Source organism: Lathamus discolor, chromosome 4 (assembly GCF_037157495.1).
Source record: "Lathamus discolor isolate bLatDis1 chromosome 4, bLatDis1.hap1, whole genome shotgun sequence".
Classification (NCBI taxonomy): domain Eukaryota; kingdom Metazoa; phylum Chordata; class Aves; order Psittaciformes; family Psittacidae; genus Lathamus; species Lathamus discolor.
Window position 1 is genome coordinate 63,283,931 of NC_088887.1, and position 18,285 is coordinate 63,302,215.

Consider the following 18,285-nt stretch of genomic DNA (forward strand, 5'->3'; position numbering starts at 1 on the left):
CAGCACCTTAGGGTAGCTCTGGTCCATTGAAGAGAAGAATTTGGATATATTTTGAGCTCTAAGGACACGTTCTTCCCCCTCAATATTTTTAGCAAATGTCATTGAAGATGCAGCAGCCATGCAGCGAGAAAAGCAGCTGCATTACCGTCAGGCTGAATTAAAATCATTGTGCAAATGTATTTAAATGATTCAGCACTAACTAATTGAGTATTTGGTACCTATTCTCCCCTGGCAGTGGTCATGTAATTCCCCTTCATCTACATGGGAATCAAGCATATGCTTTAAGCAGAAACTAGATGATGTGTAGAGACATAAACCCTTTAAGAAGGATTTTTTTTTTGAGGGAGAGAAGACACTGCCACTGCCTTACACATTTTAAAATTAACTGAATCAAAAGCTGAGAAGTTTTCTGAAAAGCACTATTATATGATTATTTTTTTTTTTAATTCAGATTTGAAAGAATTAAAAATAACTTTTTTTTTCAGATTAACTCACGTTTCTTTACCTCTCCATCTGCTAGTGACACAATATTATAACTCCATGCATATAAATGGTGTTTATTACAACATCAATACCTTTAAATGGAAGTTTTGAAAAGAAGGACTAGAGATTTTTAGGACCAGTTTATTTAGATTTAGGTGTATTTTCTACCCAGTGGACTAACACAGACTGACCAAACACCTTTGCTGTTCACCTCTGAACTGGACAATGCTGTTTTCCAGATTCTCTAACAATTTTTTTAGTCCTTCTTACATCCCCCCTAAATTGTCTCCCAGTGGTTGGGAGGTATTAGTATCAGGTACTTGTGTTCCTGAGAAGGTGGAAAGAGCCCCATCTGCAAGATGGTAGTTGTCTCCTTGCTGCAATGGGGTGTAAATATGTTAGTGTGTTTTGGATCTGCACTGCTAGGAATGTGGCGAAGATTACGGATCTGCACCCATCCTGAGGAAGCCACCGCTGTCCCATGAGGATGGTAAAGTGTCCACCTTCTGTCCCCAGCATCACACAGGGGACAAAATGACTGGGTAGTCAAAAAAAAGGAAGGTGAAGAAGAATAAAGAAATATGAGTCAAAAGACATGACATGATCTTTTTTAGCCTCTTGCGTAAGATATGAATGTCAAGATGAATTGACTGCTATTAAATAATTGCAAAACAAGTCCATCACACAACCTCTGGGTTGGCTGTTTGCATGTAACCCTATCTGAAGAAGCAGCATGAGGTGGGCTGTTTCTTTGCCAAAGATGAAGAGGCATCTTTCTATTGCTTAACCATTTTTTGTTTCATTTTTACTATAGTTACAGCCTTAGGCTGGGAGAAATATTCATGCTCTTCTCTCCCGTGTATGTATTTTCTAAACACTGCACCACTTTAATGCATATGCAAAAGTGCATGCTTTGCACATTTACTTTAAACAAAATAGAGTGCCCACCACGTCATGTACTCCTTTCACTTCTGCGCAGATTCCCCCAAATTTATCATCTCCTCATATTTAGAATGTAATTCTCACTCAAATTGCAAGCAGCCAGCTCTTCTTAATATGTTACTCCAGAGATAACAGCTAATTATGACATTTCAAAAAGCGCGCATTAATATTTCAGTAGGCTCAACGTCTTGAAATACTACTCAGGGCAACAACTTGGTCTTTTTTGCTGGTGAACCATAAGGATGTGTTCAGCAGACAGGCAGTTAAAACACCCTTCAACATACCCTTGCAAGCCCTTTCCACAGTCTTCTGTTCATCATAAGCCATAGTTTGAAAAAAAACAGCTTTAATGGATCGTTTCTTAATGTAATTAAACATATATAACGACAGTTTGCTTCAGAGTCCTTAAATAAAGTCCTTTGCCTGAAGACAATGTATTAATCCAAATCCCTCCCTAAAACATTATTCTTCTGTAAATCCTATTAGCAATAATCTGCTAAAGCTAGGTGTGCTTTATAATTTTTTTTTCTCCAGATCTACTGCTCACTCAGCTCCTTACAATGCTGAACACTGTCAGAGGTCTAATTTAGCCTGTAAACCTTGTGAGGCCACATCAGCTTCCCCTGGACATCATCAACTCAAGAGCGCTGTAGGGGAAACAACAAAGTGGCAGGTTCCTTTAGGGTGGCATTAGTAAGGGTGTGGTAAGAAGGGACAAAATTGAGACTGAAACCTAACTAACTGTGTATTATAAATGCAAAGGAGAGCAGAGATAATTCACCTCTCCTTTATTGCTCCCATGGTGCATGCTGTTCGAGGGAAAACAGAGACTTATATCTGAAAGTCCTTGGATGACTGATGCCATTTAAACTCTGCCTAAACCTCTGCAAGCCAGAGTGAAGCCTGAACGTGCAGTGAGGCAGGCAGAGGCAGCAGGGACCCCAAATATTTTCCAGCTCTAAAAACGCATGGGCAGATTATTGTTTCAAAAGGAAGATTAACACCTCTGAACCAAAGTCAAATGTGTGTATGGAAAGCCTGGAAAGGAAAGCTTTCTGTTCCTCCCTGAGGTGCGTGCAGAGCCTTTCCTGGAAGAAGCAAGAGGCTGCATTTTCCTCTCAGGTTTATCTCACAGGCACGTGAAAGGCACTCGGGGCTTCCCAAACCTTCGATTAAATGCTGCAAGAATTAGTAAAAGTTAACAAGGGGGAGAGGGTGCTATTTGAGGACTGCTAAACTAGTTTAAGTGGGAGCATGGAAAGATCTGACAGCAGGCATTCGAAGAGTTGAAAATCCTTTCCAAAGTTTTCCCTGCTAGGGGACAGTGGGGCTGCTGACTTTATTTTGGGTTGGGAAAAGGTGGTGTTGTGTAGCCTTGCCTCCCAAGGAAACACATCCCGAGGAGAGACTGAATCAGCACAGGCAACACGCGCGAGTCCCCTCTCTTTGGAAGCTGCCATGTTGAGAAGGGTTAATGGGTTTATCGCGTTTGGAGCAGCTCCCCCCTGCAGCTCTTTACTCTGAACTCTCAGGGCTACTCCAAAGGGACGACCTTTCAGCTTCCCACAGCCCAGGGTCACCCACCCCAGCCCAGGGGCTGCGCCCCGCAACAGGCACTGGGACCGGCAGGGACGTGCCTGCCTGAGGCCCGTGCCTCATGGTGGCCCTTCTCACCAGTAACCCCGGCCTCCGCTTGAGGAAACCCCCCTCCCCATGAGCGGAGAGCGCAGGGGGCGGCGGGGTCCGGCCACGCTCCCGAGCACAGGGCTCTATTTGGGACTAAGGCTGCGTTCCGTGCCCGGCGCCCTCTCCTGAGGGCACACCACGCGGGCACGTACGTGCCCTTAGTAAGAATTACCGCCCAACACGGCTAACGGGCGGCGCGCTGAGGCTGAAACTTCGCCCCGCGGCTGAAGCGGAGACGGCAAGCGGCCGGAGACGGCAAGCGGCCGGAGACAGCGCCGAGCACAGCCCGGCCCAGCCGCCGCTCTCCGCTTGGGGCCGGGACAGGACAGCGGCCACCCTGCGCGCCCCGCCGTGACGTCACGGCCCGCGGCCAATGGGCGGCGGAGGCGCCCTGATGCTATGGCTGGAAGTTCCCCGGCGGTGGCGGCGGCTTCGTGACCCCGGCCCGGCCGCTGGCACCGCCGGCAGAGCCGCGGCTTTCCCTCCCTCCCGTCCTCGCCCCGACGTGCGCGCTCCCACCCAGCCAAGCCCCCTTGTTTAGGCGTTCGCCACTACTTTCCCCGGGGGCTTCCGCTGCTGGCGGGGGAGCTTTACCGGGAGTGCCGGGTCTCCCGAGGCGTGAAGGGGGCGGGCGGCGGAGGGGTGTCAGAACGCTCCTGCCGGGCAGGACCCCCTCTTGCTCCGCCTCCCCCTGTCCCGGCGGAGCGGAGCGTGTCAGCCCCGGCCAGGCCTAGTCCGGCCGCGCTGGGGCGCGGGTACCGGCGGCCCTCCCGGCGGGTGAGGGGGAGTCCGGCGAGCTCCTCCCGCGCGATCCCGGCAGCGGCAGCGGCAGGAAGGGCAGGGCGGGGGCTGTGCCTGTGCCGAGGGGGGCGGGCGTTCGGCGGGGGAGGGGCCGCCGCCGCCGGGCGCAGCAGGCTGAGGGGAGGCAGGGAGCGGAGCTGCTGCCGCCGCCGCGGGCTGGGGCCTTGGACGCGTCCGGCGCGGAGCGGAGGAGGAAGAGGAAGGGGGGGAGCCAGCCGGTCCCTCTTGGAGGACGCGGCCCGCATCCGCCTGGGGAAGGGCAGAGGGAAGCGGAGGGGGGAGCGAGCGGGCGCCGCCGCCGAGGAGACAAAGAAGCGGAGCCCGCCTGGGCTGGGAGCCTCCCCGCCGCCGCCCGCCCCGCTCCCCGTCGGCCGGCCGGCCGGAGGTAAGCGCGGCCGCGGGCGGGACGGGGATGGGGCCAGGGCCAGGGCGGGGGCCGGGGTGCGGGTCCGCTGTAAACTTGTGGCGGTCGCGGGGGGCGGCGGGGTAAAGGGCCGCCGGGAGCGGGGGAGGGGCGGGTGTCACCTGGGCGGTGGAGGCCCCGTCGCCGCCCCGGGGAGGGGGGTGTGGAGGGGCCGTTACCTGCCGGGGGCAGCCCGAGGGGGCTGGGAGAGGGAGGTGTTTGTGTGCCACGTCCAGCTGCGGCGGGGCCGGGGTCGGCTCCTCCTCATCTTCCTGAGTTGTGTGTGTGTGTGTGTGACAGCCGCTGCTTTGTGCCACCCGCCGTTCTGCAGCGGGGCAGCGGCGGGCTGGGACACCTTCCCCCCCACAACGCCCCCCGCCGGGCTCCGCTCCCGGCCTGGTGTGCGGATGGAGGCTGTGTATTCGTCGGTCCCGGCGGCGGAGGAAGGCGGGCAGCGCCTCCCGGCCGGAGGAGTGCGGCGCCACAGGAAAGTTTCCCGGACGGGCGGGCGGCCGCACCGGGCTGCGCCGAGGATCCGGCCTCCTCGTCCCCCTTTTCTTCTCTCTTTCCGTTCCTTACTTAGAGCTAAAACCGGGGGCTTACTTGAGGAGCGCGTTGCAATATGCCCCTAATTGATGCTAGTGTAGGTAAAAGATGTAAAGGTAAAAAGAAAGGAGAGAAAATAAGGTAAGATTATACCTCATGTAATACCTGTTCGGTAAAGTGCATCCCGGGTTGTCTGGGAAAGAAGATAATTTATAAGTCTTTTCATCGTGTTTTGAATTAAAAATGCGCCCAAACTAAGAGATAACCCCTTGCAGGCAGGCAGGGCACTGTGGCCCACCTCAGATGAAGTTGTCAGGTCGGGATTCAGGTTTGTAATTCAGGTCTGACCTGCGACTGGATAATCGTGAGTGCCTTTTGACTCTGGTTCGTATGTGAACATCTCCCACGGTTGGGATTTTTTCGCAGTTAATGTCGCCCTTTGCATGTATCGGGGTTATTCCATGAATTCAATGTAGTATTTAACTCGGAGCTCTCTTGTTACTCTGTTACTTTAAAACTTGAATGCTGACAGAACCTCGGTGAGAATTTAAAGCTCTGCCTTGCTGAGCCGCGTTTCTTCCCCTGCGTGTGAAGCAGTATTTGTTGCTGAGGAACATATTGCTACTGTTGCTGCAGCTCAACCTGGGAGAATTAGACTGCTCTGTCACCAAACTTGGTAGTGGCCTTTGTAAAAACAAATTTTCCATGGCCTAACCGCGCAGGGTTTGTAGCATCGGGAGTTTGGACTAGTAACTTAATATGGAGGAATTCGAAAGGGCTTACTGGGTAGGAGCTCATGAAGAATTTGTGTTTGAAAGTACTTGTTTTGCCACTGCTTTTCAGTAATCTGGAGCAGTCAGTACCATGCAGGTGATGTTAATGGTACTGTGTTTTCATTTTTAGGATTATTAAGTTCTGAAGTAAAATAATGTTGCTTCTTAGAAATACTGATTTCACAACTCTGGAAATTGAAATCCTCCGTCTGGCCCAAGTCAGTTTAAGCAGTTAGCAAATAACTTTGTGACTGACTTGCTTCTTGAGACATTGACAGAAGATGTCACTTTTGGGAACAGTGAATAATGTAGAGGTAGAAGGCACCTGTACCATGGAGATCAAGACTGTAATTAGCATATATATATAGGCCATGAAACACACACAGACTCCTTATGATGTTAGCTCTCATTGCCGTTCTGTCATTGCAACATTAGCTGTTGTATTGGACTTCTATCAGATGACATTTCTGATTGTGATATAGTGATACATAGAATCTCTCTTGCTTCCCTCCCCCCCCCAAAAAAAAAATAATCAACAGCAAAGTTAGTCCTTGATTGTCTTAGTGATCCTTTTTATTACATCCTTGCTGCCGAATGTATGATAAATTTAAAACATCATCCTTTGGCTTGTTACTGCAGTGGAAAGGGAACTTATTTTCTCCCCTTCCTCTCGTCTGTAGTTTCCTGGCTAGTTGTGTGGGAGTGTAAGGAGAGGTATTTGCTCTCCTATGTGTCACCTCGCGTCTACAGTCAGCTAAAGAAGAGGGACAAGGTCAGTGGCATCTGCTTCTTTTCCAGCATTTGTTTTGTGGGGTTTTTTTTGTACCTTGTGTTGCTGTTGGTACGTTAGTCCTTTGTGGTGCTCCTGTCTTTCCTTGGTAGAAAATGTAAGCTAGTGACTCCAGAAGCGATGCGCACATAGCTTTGCTTGCTGGTCATGGTCTTGAGCAGCAGCAAAACTACCTGGAGTATCTGTGTTTTTCATGCTTCTTGAGCATAAAAGCTGCTTCCAGTCTCATGGAGACAGGTGCTGTATCAATTTACTTGCTGCATGTTTGAAATCAAAACCAAGGCATCTTTGAATCCGAAGTGTGTGTTCTAGAAAGTATTTCGTGTTTGCATCAAGGCACTGATAGTTTCCAAGCCATGGGTATTCCCCCCACCCCCTGCTCTGTATTTTGAGGAAGCAGGATTGCTGGTGGGGATTTATTAGAGGTATTTGGAGGAGGTTTCAGGTAGCTGAAAACTGCCTGTGAGATTAGATGCTACCGTGTTTTGGTTAGCTTAGTCAGACCTGGGGTAAGGTTCTGGGTGCTTGTCCCTGGGCACTCGGCTCCCCTGAAGTAGGTCATCTGGTGTGCTGAAGAGGCGGAGAGTTGAGGCACTCTGCAGGAAAGCTGCTTTCCTCTCTCTCTCTGAAATAATAAACTTAAAGGCAATACACTTTATCATTGTGTGTACTAGGTATACAGGAACATCGCGGAACAATAGTTTCCACAGAGTGAAAGTCAAGAACCCTTATTAGTTCCTGGAGTGGAAAACCTTCAAGAGAACTGGATAGTATTTGTAATGTGGGAAATAGTGTTGTTTCTTCCTTGTAAAGCGTGGAAGTGTGGCCTGTACTATTAGTTTAACCCACGCACGGTTGTTCAGTCTTCTGAAGAAAGTATGATGTGAGATCCCGATGACTTACACCTTCCAAAAAATGACTTTTCTCTTTGTTTTGCTTTGCAAATTTATGAGTTTCAGCCCTGGAATCCTAAGCTCATTTCTGTTTTAAGTTCTGTTTAAATTTTTCTTGCAGATTCAATTAGGCCATTAGTTTCCTCATAATAACGTAGTTGTTGGTGCTCTGCAAAATTAAACCATTGCTCTGTTCAGTAGTGGGTAAAGTAATTCTTTCAAGTGTTGTTTTCTTTATTTCTTGGAGTAATCTTTTTTCTCCATCATAAGGATTCTTAATTGTTTCATAAATGCTAATGAAATGAGTAAATTGGAAGTGCCTCAAAATATGAAATATATATTTTTGTATTCCACTAAATATATGTGGCACAACAAATGAATTTGTTCCTCGCTGTTAATGAAGTGAGTTCATATTTTAAACCCAGCATAAATAACTGTGTGCAGTGAGGTGGTTTGGCAGTGTATATTTTTAAACTTTAATAGAATATTGTAAATTTCAAGAATTCAGGTGCAGAGAAATTTATCTTGATTAGAGAAGAGCAACCCGTTGCATTTTAAATTTCTGCAGCTATGCACAATAACCTGATATCGGTGCAGTTTTAGAAATACTCGTGCTAAGAAAAACATCTGTTACAGTGGAAGCTCAGGCATGCTGGTGTAGCCAGTGTTTGTTCAAACTCGTAGAAACAAACTTTGTGGCTTAGAGGTTCTTTCCCTCTGTAGGTTTGTTGTGCTGGTTTTGGTCCTGATCTTGTTAGCAAAGTATTAATATGGTGATGTGTAACTAATATTGATTATTCTGTGAAGCAGACAGTGGGGTCTGCATGCTGGGACTCCTGGTAGATAACCTGAATTCTTAAAAATGTTGCTTTTCCCTTAACAATTGTGGCAGAATAAAGATGCAAAATAAAATGCAGTACAGGTGTGTTTTTAATCTGGGCTGATGAAACTCAATCCAGTTTTCCTCAACGCATCTACTGTCTGCAGAGTACATACAACTGTAGAAACAGATGTGAAAACAGGTAGCGAGATATACCACAGATATTAGCTAAAACTTTATTAGACAAAACTGGTATATTTAGTATGTTTACAAAATTTGGGAGTAACCTTCTTAGGCAGCCAACTTTTCTAAATTAAATATAAACTTTGTTTTCAAGAAGATTTTTAATAAAAAATAAAAATAGTTAGATGATAACCCATTACAATTGCGTTTCAGCAGGTTGTGTTATTTTGATGGGTAGGGTGCTTTCTTCCTCTGTCACTTCAGCAAGTAATGTAATGTGTGGTCCTTGGAAGTGATGTGGGTAGTGTTTGCTATGCCAGGGTGGGACTGTTTAGTCAAAATGGATCAGTAACCAAAAATAAGCGAGCAGGCCTTTAGAGTATTACTACTTTACTGAAAAAAAAAGATTTTTAGCCTTCTGAGCCATTTAAAGTTCCCAAGTTCTAGAAGTGATCAGAGTATATGTGAAGGCCTTTATGAGGAAAAGGGGCAGGAGTGTGAAAGCAGATACCAAAGCTAAGAGAGAAGCTAGAGGCTGCAAACGCTCTTCATGATGCTAGGTCACGTCCTCTCATAGTGTGAGGAGCCACTTCTAGCTGAATGCTGTCTCTTGGCTGTCTTTCCCTACAGGTTACACTGGATCAGCTCAATGCAAATACGGAAGAGCTGTCAGACCCAGCAGAAGAACAGGAGGAGGGTTAGCAAAGCAGGTGCTTACTGGTCATGCTGGGGTGAGGTTCTGCATTCTGCTAGCAGAGCAGCATTAAAAAAAAAAAGAAAAGAAAAAGAAAAAGCTTTTTATTAAGAATAAAAGTAAGCTGTTAAAATAATTTATCTTTTGATTTAACTATATTGCTCCTGTTTATATTATTTGAAAACAGTCATTAAGCACTGTTTCAGAACCTTTCCTTCAAAATGAGGATAGAATCTTGCAGGGCGGGAAGGTTTAGAAAGGAATGGTGGTGTTCATTAAGCATACAAACTGTAAATTGAAGTATATCAGGATTTTCTAACTTGTCCTTGTGAAATTTAAGTTGGCTGAAATAATAATTTTTGTATACTGATTAAGGTTTTGGTTAACTATATAGTAAAATAAAGCAGCTCATAGGTAGTCCTTTCACATCTTTAAGAGAGAAGAGAAACACAAAATCCTGTTAAAACTTACGCTACACATGGAGAGTTAAATTGTTGCATTATTCTGAATTTTAGGGCATTCTGGGCTAGTAAAACTGTTTCAAGGAACAACAATAAATTAAGCCTTCTGCTGGCACTGATACCAGAGAAGAGGAGTCCCAAACATCGATCGGACTGATCTCTTGGTTTCAGTGCATTAGGAACACCCTCAGCATAGCATATCTGGAAGGTTTTCCTTCCTGTTCTTAGAATAGCACTGTATTCATCACACTTGTTTTCTCCCACATCTGTTGTGTGTCGGACTTGGCTCACAGAGCCATCCTGGGCTACTGTTATTCCAAGGAAGTCATCTTCTTGACATCCTAATGATACTTTCCTTGTTGTCATCTGAAGCATTTTTCAACCTCTTAATGCAGAAGGAAAGATACGTGGCTGTATGATATGTTTTTGGGCTGAATTTTGATAGCTGTCACGACAACAAATAGTGTGTTCATTTCCCTGAATGGATGGTGTCCCTCCAGACACACATATAGCGTTATCAAATTTGACAGATCTTGAAAGATGACATGTCAAGGATTCTGAATTTCCACCACAGGAGGCTTGGGCCGCTGCAAATGCGTGCTGCCACCTGGCTTAGCAAAACTTACTGTAAGCTTTTTCTTGGTGTAGAGTTGTTTTTTTTTGTTTGTTTTTACAACTGCAATTTGGGGTTTTGTTTGTTTTGTTTTAAATAATTTAGTGTTTGTTGAAAATGCAGTTGGTAGCTTCAGATTGAAAGCTTTTTTTTTGGATGAGTAGAAGAAAAAAAAATAGGTAGTTGGACTTCATCCAGTCACTCTAAAGATATGTATGCTTTGGATGCTTTCAGATTTTTTAGCAAGAACTTCATCAAAACCAGAAGGACAAGTATCGAGTATTTGTTAGGTCGGAAGTGGGCACTTTATTCACTGATCTTTGGTTTTGTGTCAGTACTGTCAGTCAGTGATGGTGCAAACACCATGCTGTGGAGTGCAGGGACTGGACCTGGCACCTGTGTAGATGGGCTGTGGGCAGGGGCAGTGAGTGGCACAGCTGGTTTGTTTGGCTTATTTTTAGCCTTGGCTGATGTTTATTTGTAAAGTTGCAGTTTCAATTGGACAGCTGTTTCTGGTTTAACCGGACTGCGCAAGTCTTGTAAAGTTGGATAAAAACCTGTAAATACTGATTTTTGCATGTTTTGTATGGGAATGTTATGCTGGCTCCTTCAGGATCTGAAGCTCTGGTAACTCGTTGACTCAGATGATCTGCAAACAGCAGTTTTATGAGTGTGGTGTATTTCTTTATTTGTTTTGCGTTGTGAATTGTTTTTGTTAGCAAGTACTGTCTGGCTGTACCTGTAACATAAGTGAATTGAAAATCGGTACCATTTAGGTGATGGAAAAAAGGTACCATGTCTGTATCTTTCATTAGTCCTTCCTACCAGAACTCTTTGAACTCCTGGGGATGTAGCAACTTTGGAAATCAAAGTTAAGATTTAGGGTTTTTTTCCAGTGAGTGTTGAAATTTCGTAAAGGTCCCTGCTATTTTTCCAGCTTTGTGGTTTTAATTAAGAATTGTTTTTGTTTTAGTTATAAAAGAAATTGGCTACAGTATATCTTACTTAAATGTGTTTTTCTTTTAATCATTGCATGTTGAATACAAAAAATATGTAGATGGTGTTTATAAGTATAGACATAAATTTTTTAATCAAAAAAGAGTGTAAGCCAGTTAGAGTGTAAACATATTGAGCTTCACCTTTCCTGTCTTTCAGAAAAAGATTAAAAGGAAAACTGATGATCAATCACCTTCCTTTACATTTTCAGGTATGTAGGCAGTCTTTCTGCTAATGCTGCAGGGATAATATAGAAATAATGATATTGTGGGCTATTCATAAATTCACACTGTTTTGAATTCCATTTAATTCAAATAGAGAAAGAAATTAATGCTAGTATCCCAAATAATTAATGATATAATACAGGCTCTGCCTTCCACTTGACACTGAATGACTTATGTTCCGTTACATCAAAAGACTTGAATCATTTTCAGCATTCAATATTAAAATTCTAGTTCATGAATATTAGATATTTAATCAGCTAGCTCACTAAGGACTGAGTGGATTGTATTGGGTTTAAACACTGGTAATAATAAAACTTGTTTTTAGCACAAGTATCAAAATATGACACATCATTTTTATGAGCTTTGAGGCTCTTAAGGAATGCATGGGGAACCGTAACAAACTGAAATGTTATAGACCTCCTATGACAGAAAACTATTAAAGCCTGTGTAATATCTTTATTGCAGCAACGTGTGTCTTCTGCCATTAGTCCTATCTTGTAACGGTGGTGGTTGTATTCCTTTAGCATCTTTTCTGGTTTTGCTGACCAGAGATCCTGGGTGTTTATTTAGTTCAGATGTTCCTTTTGCCTCTCTGGAACATAAGGAAGATGCAATGTGGTGGCTCTGTCAAAATGTTCATTATTCGTTTTGTATCCTAACTTTTCCTACTGTTGCTGTGGCCCTGTGTACTGCTAGTAGTCCTATGGGAATGAATGCCTCTTATTTACAAAACACAAAGCAGAGCCATAAGTACGTCATTTTCAAGACAAGAACCACAATTACATTGCAGGTCAACTCTTCTTTAGTTATACATTCTTTAACTTGTTGCGACATGTATGTTAAATTACATGTTGAACTTCTGCCTGCAGTGTCACATAGCCAGCTTATTTTTACAGGCAGCCTTTACACCTATACATTGTGTATTACATCACTCTATCATCAGTCCCGTGAAGTCAGAGGGACTGCTAGTAATTTAGGTTTGTTTAATGAATGATAGTACTGAGATGTTAAAGACCAGGAGCGGATCAGCCACTGCATGACATAATGGCTGCTGAAGTTGATGGAAAGAGGAAGTTAGTTCCTCAAGGGGAAAACAAGGAATGATTTAGTTTGATTTTTAATTTTAAAATATGAAAACCTAGAATTTGAAAACCAGACTGTATGAAAGCAAACAAAGGAAAAATTAAAATGGGATGCAAGAAAAGCCCTTAAATGCATAGAGGGTGATAATGTCTCTTTTGGAGGAATCGGGGTTCGAAGATAAGCATATTAATGCAGATCACTTAAATAAACAATTTTAAACATAACCCTTCCTCTCCCCTTCTCCCATGTTTTAGCTATAAGACATTGTGTAATGGTGCAACTAGACTTAGTTTCAATCTTCTGTGGTAAAAGTCTTTTTAGTTTGTCCTTATGATTTATCTGTTCTTTTTTTTTTTTTTTTTTGTGTTTTTTCTTCTTTCCAGATAGATAATTTTAGCAGTTAAGTAGTTGGTTGTTCAGATTCCTTTGAGATAATATAAGTAACATACTTGTGGTTAAAAAATACCGTACATAACTGTGATCTGAATTAATGGACGTTGCCTTACTCTTCTGCAGCGATGGCATACATACCGTTACTAAGTGTACATAGCATGAGAAGCACCTTGGTATTCAGTAGATTATACTGTGCTTGCTAAGCAGGTAGTGAAATTTTAAGTGTTTTGCTCTTCAGAGATAGCAGTCCTGAGTCTGATGTCAGTGAATCATGAGTGCAAGTGAATCCAGGTAGAGTTACTAAAGTGAAGATAATTTTGCTGATGGTTCAGGCAGAGCACCTGTTGCTGTATTAGCAAATCACTCTGTTTGCAGAAAAACCTAGGAGTTGTCTCTGTGTATATAGACCATAGATCAGCAAGATAATCATCAACTAACTTGTGATTGTAAACCCTTTTTCTTGTTGTTTGTGTAGATAACAGCTTGGTATTGCTAATTCCAGGTGCATTTGGCAGTTTAGAAATTGTTTTTCAGTGCATGAACTGAAAGTGTCTGGCAAAGCAGCTGGTAAGGAAGAGCAATGAGGGAAAGGCTGCATGTCTTGCAGGTCTCCTGTGTTCTGCAGCCTCAAGGGGAGGTGTTGGTAAAAGGGCAGGGCTCATAAACTGCAAGCTGCTCAGAACTCAGAAGCAAAATGCAGTATCAAACAGCTTCAATTTTATCTACTGGTCAGCTCTCATCCTACCCAGGTGTGGGTGTGTGTGGAAATAGGGTGTTGCCTTTCCAGCCTCAAATCTCAGGCAGAGCCATTCTGCCTGCAGGTGAGCCTGTGCTGTGTCTGCTTGATTAGTGCTGGCAGCTGAAAGCTGTGACCTCCCTCTGCCTGCTTGCTGCCCGCCTGACTGGCAGCAGCTCTTGGCTCTTGTTTCTACCCTGTTTTCCTGGTACAAGCTTTTTGAATGTAAAGGATATACCCAGTGTGCAAGACGCCATGCTTGGTGTTAAGCAGCCAGATTTCAATGAGTTATTTATCTTGCTGGTACTATCTTTCTAAAATTGTGGTGCCTATTAGATGTAAGAAAACTCCAACAAAGCCGATCCCCCAAAACCCTGACAACAATCAAAATCCCAAACTCCAAGAAAAATACTTGCACCTCATATCCATATAATTCAGAGTGTTTGTGGTTGTGTAGATGCCTCTTCAGATTTTCTTAGGGAAATACCATTTTATTTTACAAAGTTTATAAATATTTGATCTTCATTTTAGAAAAAACTTTATTCGGTGCATACTTTAGTTGCTGTTACCTAAACAGAAGGTGATAATCTCTGCTTTGGGGCTGTGTTAGTCTTTTCCCTCCTCCTTTTCCGTTTTGCAGTGTTTTGTGCATAGTTAAGATTGGGAGTGGCCTTGATTGTGAGTGAGTATGTTTTGGAGTTGCCTGTAATCCATTCATATGGCAGAAATATTTCAGCAAATAAAAAAGTCATGAGATAAAACTGAAAAACCCTGTATCCTGTCTAGCATGATTATACTCATTTGGGAATAAAATAAACAAGATTTGACTGAGACATTGCATTTAAAAGTGATCAAAAATACACTTAATGAGGTTTCTGAAATAACCCACGCTTTTGAACCCCTGCATGTATTTCTATGTAATTGTTTTAAACTTTTTTCTTCTGTGACTATTTTCTGGCGTTGAATTAGGGTATTGAGAATGACTTCCACATATTTCTGTCAGTAAGTGTCTTTCACTAGGTGAGAAGAAGCATTTTCACACGGAGAAAAGTCACGAGTGAATGTTTTATGGTTTGTGGTTTTTTTTTATTATTGTTTTTGGTGGGGGGTTTTTGTGTCCTTTTATTGCTTTCAGTGCAGTTGTCTTAAAATATTGTAAAGCTATGAAAGGCTAAAATAAATGTGTGTAACCATCCTGTGGAGAAGTCTGTATGTTCCTGCAGCTGCTGTGTCAGAGGGATCGTCGTATGTTGTCTTGAATCACACAACCTCTTGTTCTAATCCCTCTTTCAAAGCACCTGAATCCGCCTCCTTCCCCCCCATCTCCCTTCTGCTCCCTTTGCATTGCCAGGAGAACACTGGTCATTGCCTTAGAAATATACTTTTCTGATTACTTTTCCCAACCTACTTAGAGGCTGTCAGGTAGCTGAATAGCATCCAGCTCCTGGGTTATGTAGCCCCTTATCTAACAGTCTGCTGTTGAAATTGCTGTGGAGGCTATTACTCATGTACTCTTCATGCAGAAAGAGTCTTTCCATTAAATTAACAGCTATGAATGGGATTTCAATGAAGATATTTTGTTATTGTTTTGTTGGCTAAGCATGTAGTCGCACACCAGTCACAGAAATGAGGTTGTCTGCTTCCTTTATCTGCTCAGGCTGGGAATAAGTACTGGGTACATTACAGGTTGTTCTGTTGAATATTGTATTTTTGTTTTTGTCCTACATGCATATATGCCTCCAACCTGGTATTTGGGAATGGTTTGTTAAATTTGAACTGAATTTATGACTGTTGCTGTGGTTCAAATTGGGGTAGGATTCACCAGTGTGAGCTTGCTTTGGACTAAAGTGAGTTGTATAAAAATAACGCTATACTCTCCTTTGCTATGCAGCATCATTCTGTTGCTTGTCCACTCTTTGTCGCGGGTGAGGGGGAGCTGCTGTAGTGAGAATTGTATGATGAGGTCCAGTGCTGGATCGCAGTGTGATAGGGCATTGGGGGAATGCTGAAGCAGTATTACTTAAGCTTTGCTCTTTTCCTTTCTCTTTTTAAAAAAGCACTTTCATTTGGCCGTGCTTCTAAGATTGTTTTTTAAAGTTGATTTTTTATCTTTTTTTTTTTTATTTTTGTGCCTGCCGGCTTTTGCTGCAAAGTGGACACAGTGCAGGTTGCTGAGTCCTTGACCCTTGTAGTCAGCAATTTATGTATCTTCAGCTTGTTTAGCTTTATACCAAGAAGCAGCAGAAAAGTGATTTTTATGTAAAATCACTAGGTGAATAAACTTGTTCACAAAGGAATGGCTTTAATTTTTCTCTGGTACGTCTAATTTTTTATCATTATGTGTGGACTTACAGAATGTGCTCAGTTGAGATTGATCACTGGTGTGTGAAATGACCAAATTATAACAATGGAGAGTTTTCCGAGGTGGGTAATATATTTTCATATGTAGCTTCCAGCAATGAGTTTAATACACTGAAGGACACATTTTCAGTGCTTCTGTTATTGAAATGTAGTGCTCTGATCGTTTTTCTGCTGAACTTCAATTTAGAGCTTCATCTGGAAAACATCCAAGAAAAAGCCAGCATCAAAGGACAATAATAAGAATTGTCTCGGAATGCAGGAAGATCTTTAAGTATAAAATTAAAATATGCAGCAAGGTTTGAAAAAGTGCATAGAACACCTTAAAGGCTAAATCTGTAAGACAGGAAAATAGCTTTACTGGCATGTACCTTGATGTTGTAATAGTTTGCTAACCTTGGGTACAGGGAGTAAAGTTTTACGTTCTTACTGTGTATAGCTTCATTTCCCATCGTGAATCTTTTGGCTTTGCTTCAACTAAAGAATTGTTACAATTTTATTGATAGGTCCCCAAGGATTATATTACCACCTGCAGAGCTTTGGTTTGGTCCTCTGCTCCACTTCAAAGCTACCAGGTGAACCCTTCCAAGTGTTTAATCAACTGAGTTATGATACTCAAGGCACTTATGAATATGTTTAGTTAACTTTTCCAAGGCTTGGATCTGGGACTTTGGCAAGAAAAGCACATATGTGAGGAAGAAAATTGTGATTAAAAGTGTGTTCACAATTGAGAATCAATTCTGCCTCTTTAACATTTTAGTTGTCACAGTGTGAGAACTGCTACTCTTGTCTGTTTAGGACAGTTTGATGCCAGTGTAGTTATAGCCATGGTAGAACGGCAGAGTGTGTGGAACTGCAGCAGCTGACGAGTTTTCTTTTTTTTAGACCTACAATTAAGAATATGATAAAAATTGATTTTCAAACTGGTTTTATTGTAAGAATAATTAAAGAAAGTTCTTTAATTATCCAGGATCGCTTGAATGTATCGTGCTGACATCATTGTCTCATTTAGGCTTCCTGTGTGGGATTTTCCTTTCTTTGCAGTAGGGCTGGACCTGTCAAACACAGACCAGGGTTCTTGAATTGTTCTGGCAGTATCAGCAGGTGGTTTCCATGTAACCTGCAAAACATATAGAAAATTCTGTAAAGTGCAGCTTTTCTAAGATTTTCGTTTGGGTTTATTCTGCCTTGCAATGAATATTAAAATGTTCAGGAAATTTAGCATACTTTATTTGTCTGCTGGGTACAGTAAAATTTTGCAGCAGCATGTGAAAGCAGCTTTTCATCCCACCCACAAGCTCAGTATACCTAAAAAGCCCAGTTATTGGCTGGGTGGGAGAGTTCTGCTCATCAACTTAAATCTTAGCAGACACAGGGATTTTCTTCACCTCTTTTATTACAGGGGACTCTCCAGCTTGCTTTAGTTTCTACGTTTTCTTTCCAACTCAGCCCACACATTTTTCTTGCTTTTCTAGGAATAGCTTCTCTAGATGGCAACACCGGCGGCTGGCAGCTCTATGCTTGTTATGCCTGGAGAAAAAAACCCTGGCTTTCTGAAAGCCCTCTGCCTTGAGCAGATACACTGTCATCATTAGGAGATTTGAGTGGCAGATCTTGTGGTAGTCTTTCTCTTCATTGCCGAAACACTCATTGGCTGGGGCAGCTGCATGGATCCTGGTCTTGGATGAACATGACTGATTAGTATAGTGGAACAATGTCTGTGCTATGTTAAATATCCCAGATGATGCCGCCGTAAGTTGTTTAGGTGCTTGCAAATATCCTCGCCTAGTTAGGGTGGAAATGCTCTTGATTTTCTTCCTCATGCTTAGAAACCTTGCAGTAGGGCTGGATCAGACTCTGATTATAGAATCACCTGCGCTTCCTTGCTTTCTTCCCAGTCACCTCCACATGTTGTATACGTAGTATATATACACAGTGTCCAAAACAAATTTTACTTGGAATATGCACACAGGAAGTTCTTCACTCCAGGATCCATGCCTTTGGAGTAAGATTTTTTTATTTTTTTATTTTCCCTTGAGTTCTGTGTCTGTTTCAAAACAAAGTACCCTCCTGGCCTCCCCCCCCTCCCCCAAACAGTTCTTGTCAACAGTTACTACTTGCTTTTGATTTTCATCCTTGGGGTAAAAAGATGTGTGCTAAGATAACTTGGTTTCAAGAGGCAACATAAGGAGAAAAGAGAGGTAGGTAAAGCTGAGCACGCCGGCAAAAAGGTGAATGATTCTATTTCTATGTATTTGTGTTGGAAAATATCATGATCTGTGATTCCAACCTTGAAAAAAAAGCATGAAGGAAAGTTGCTCTGGTTGTGTAATGCCATTTGATTGCTGCTTGCTAATCTGTGTTTTCTTTCTTAAAAAAAGAAAAAGGATCATTTCATCACAGATTG

At 43.0% G+C, this 18,285-nt stretch overlaps 1 protein-coding gene across 3 annotated transcripts in view; it reads left to right on the forward strand.

The window, feature by feature from the left end:
* Nucleotides 1–4,018: 4,018 nt before the first annotated feature.
* Nucleotides 4,019–18,285, forward strand: part of NCK2 (NCK adaptor protein 2) — a 90,921-nt gene continuing 76,654 nt past the window's right edge. For 2 of the 3 annotated variants that reach the window (XM_065677796.1, XM_065677798.1), the window contains exon 1: nucleotides 4,019–4,297. The gene's annotated coding sequence lies outside the window, so the exon portion shown is untranslated. Of the gene's footprint in view, nucleotides 4,298–11,243; nucleotides 11,296–18,285 lie in introns of all 3 variants that reach the window. The other variant, XM_065677797.1, reaches the window with a different exon arrangement.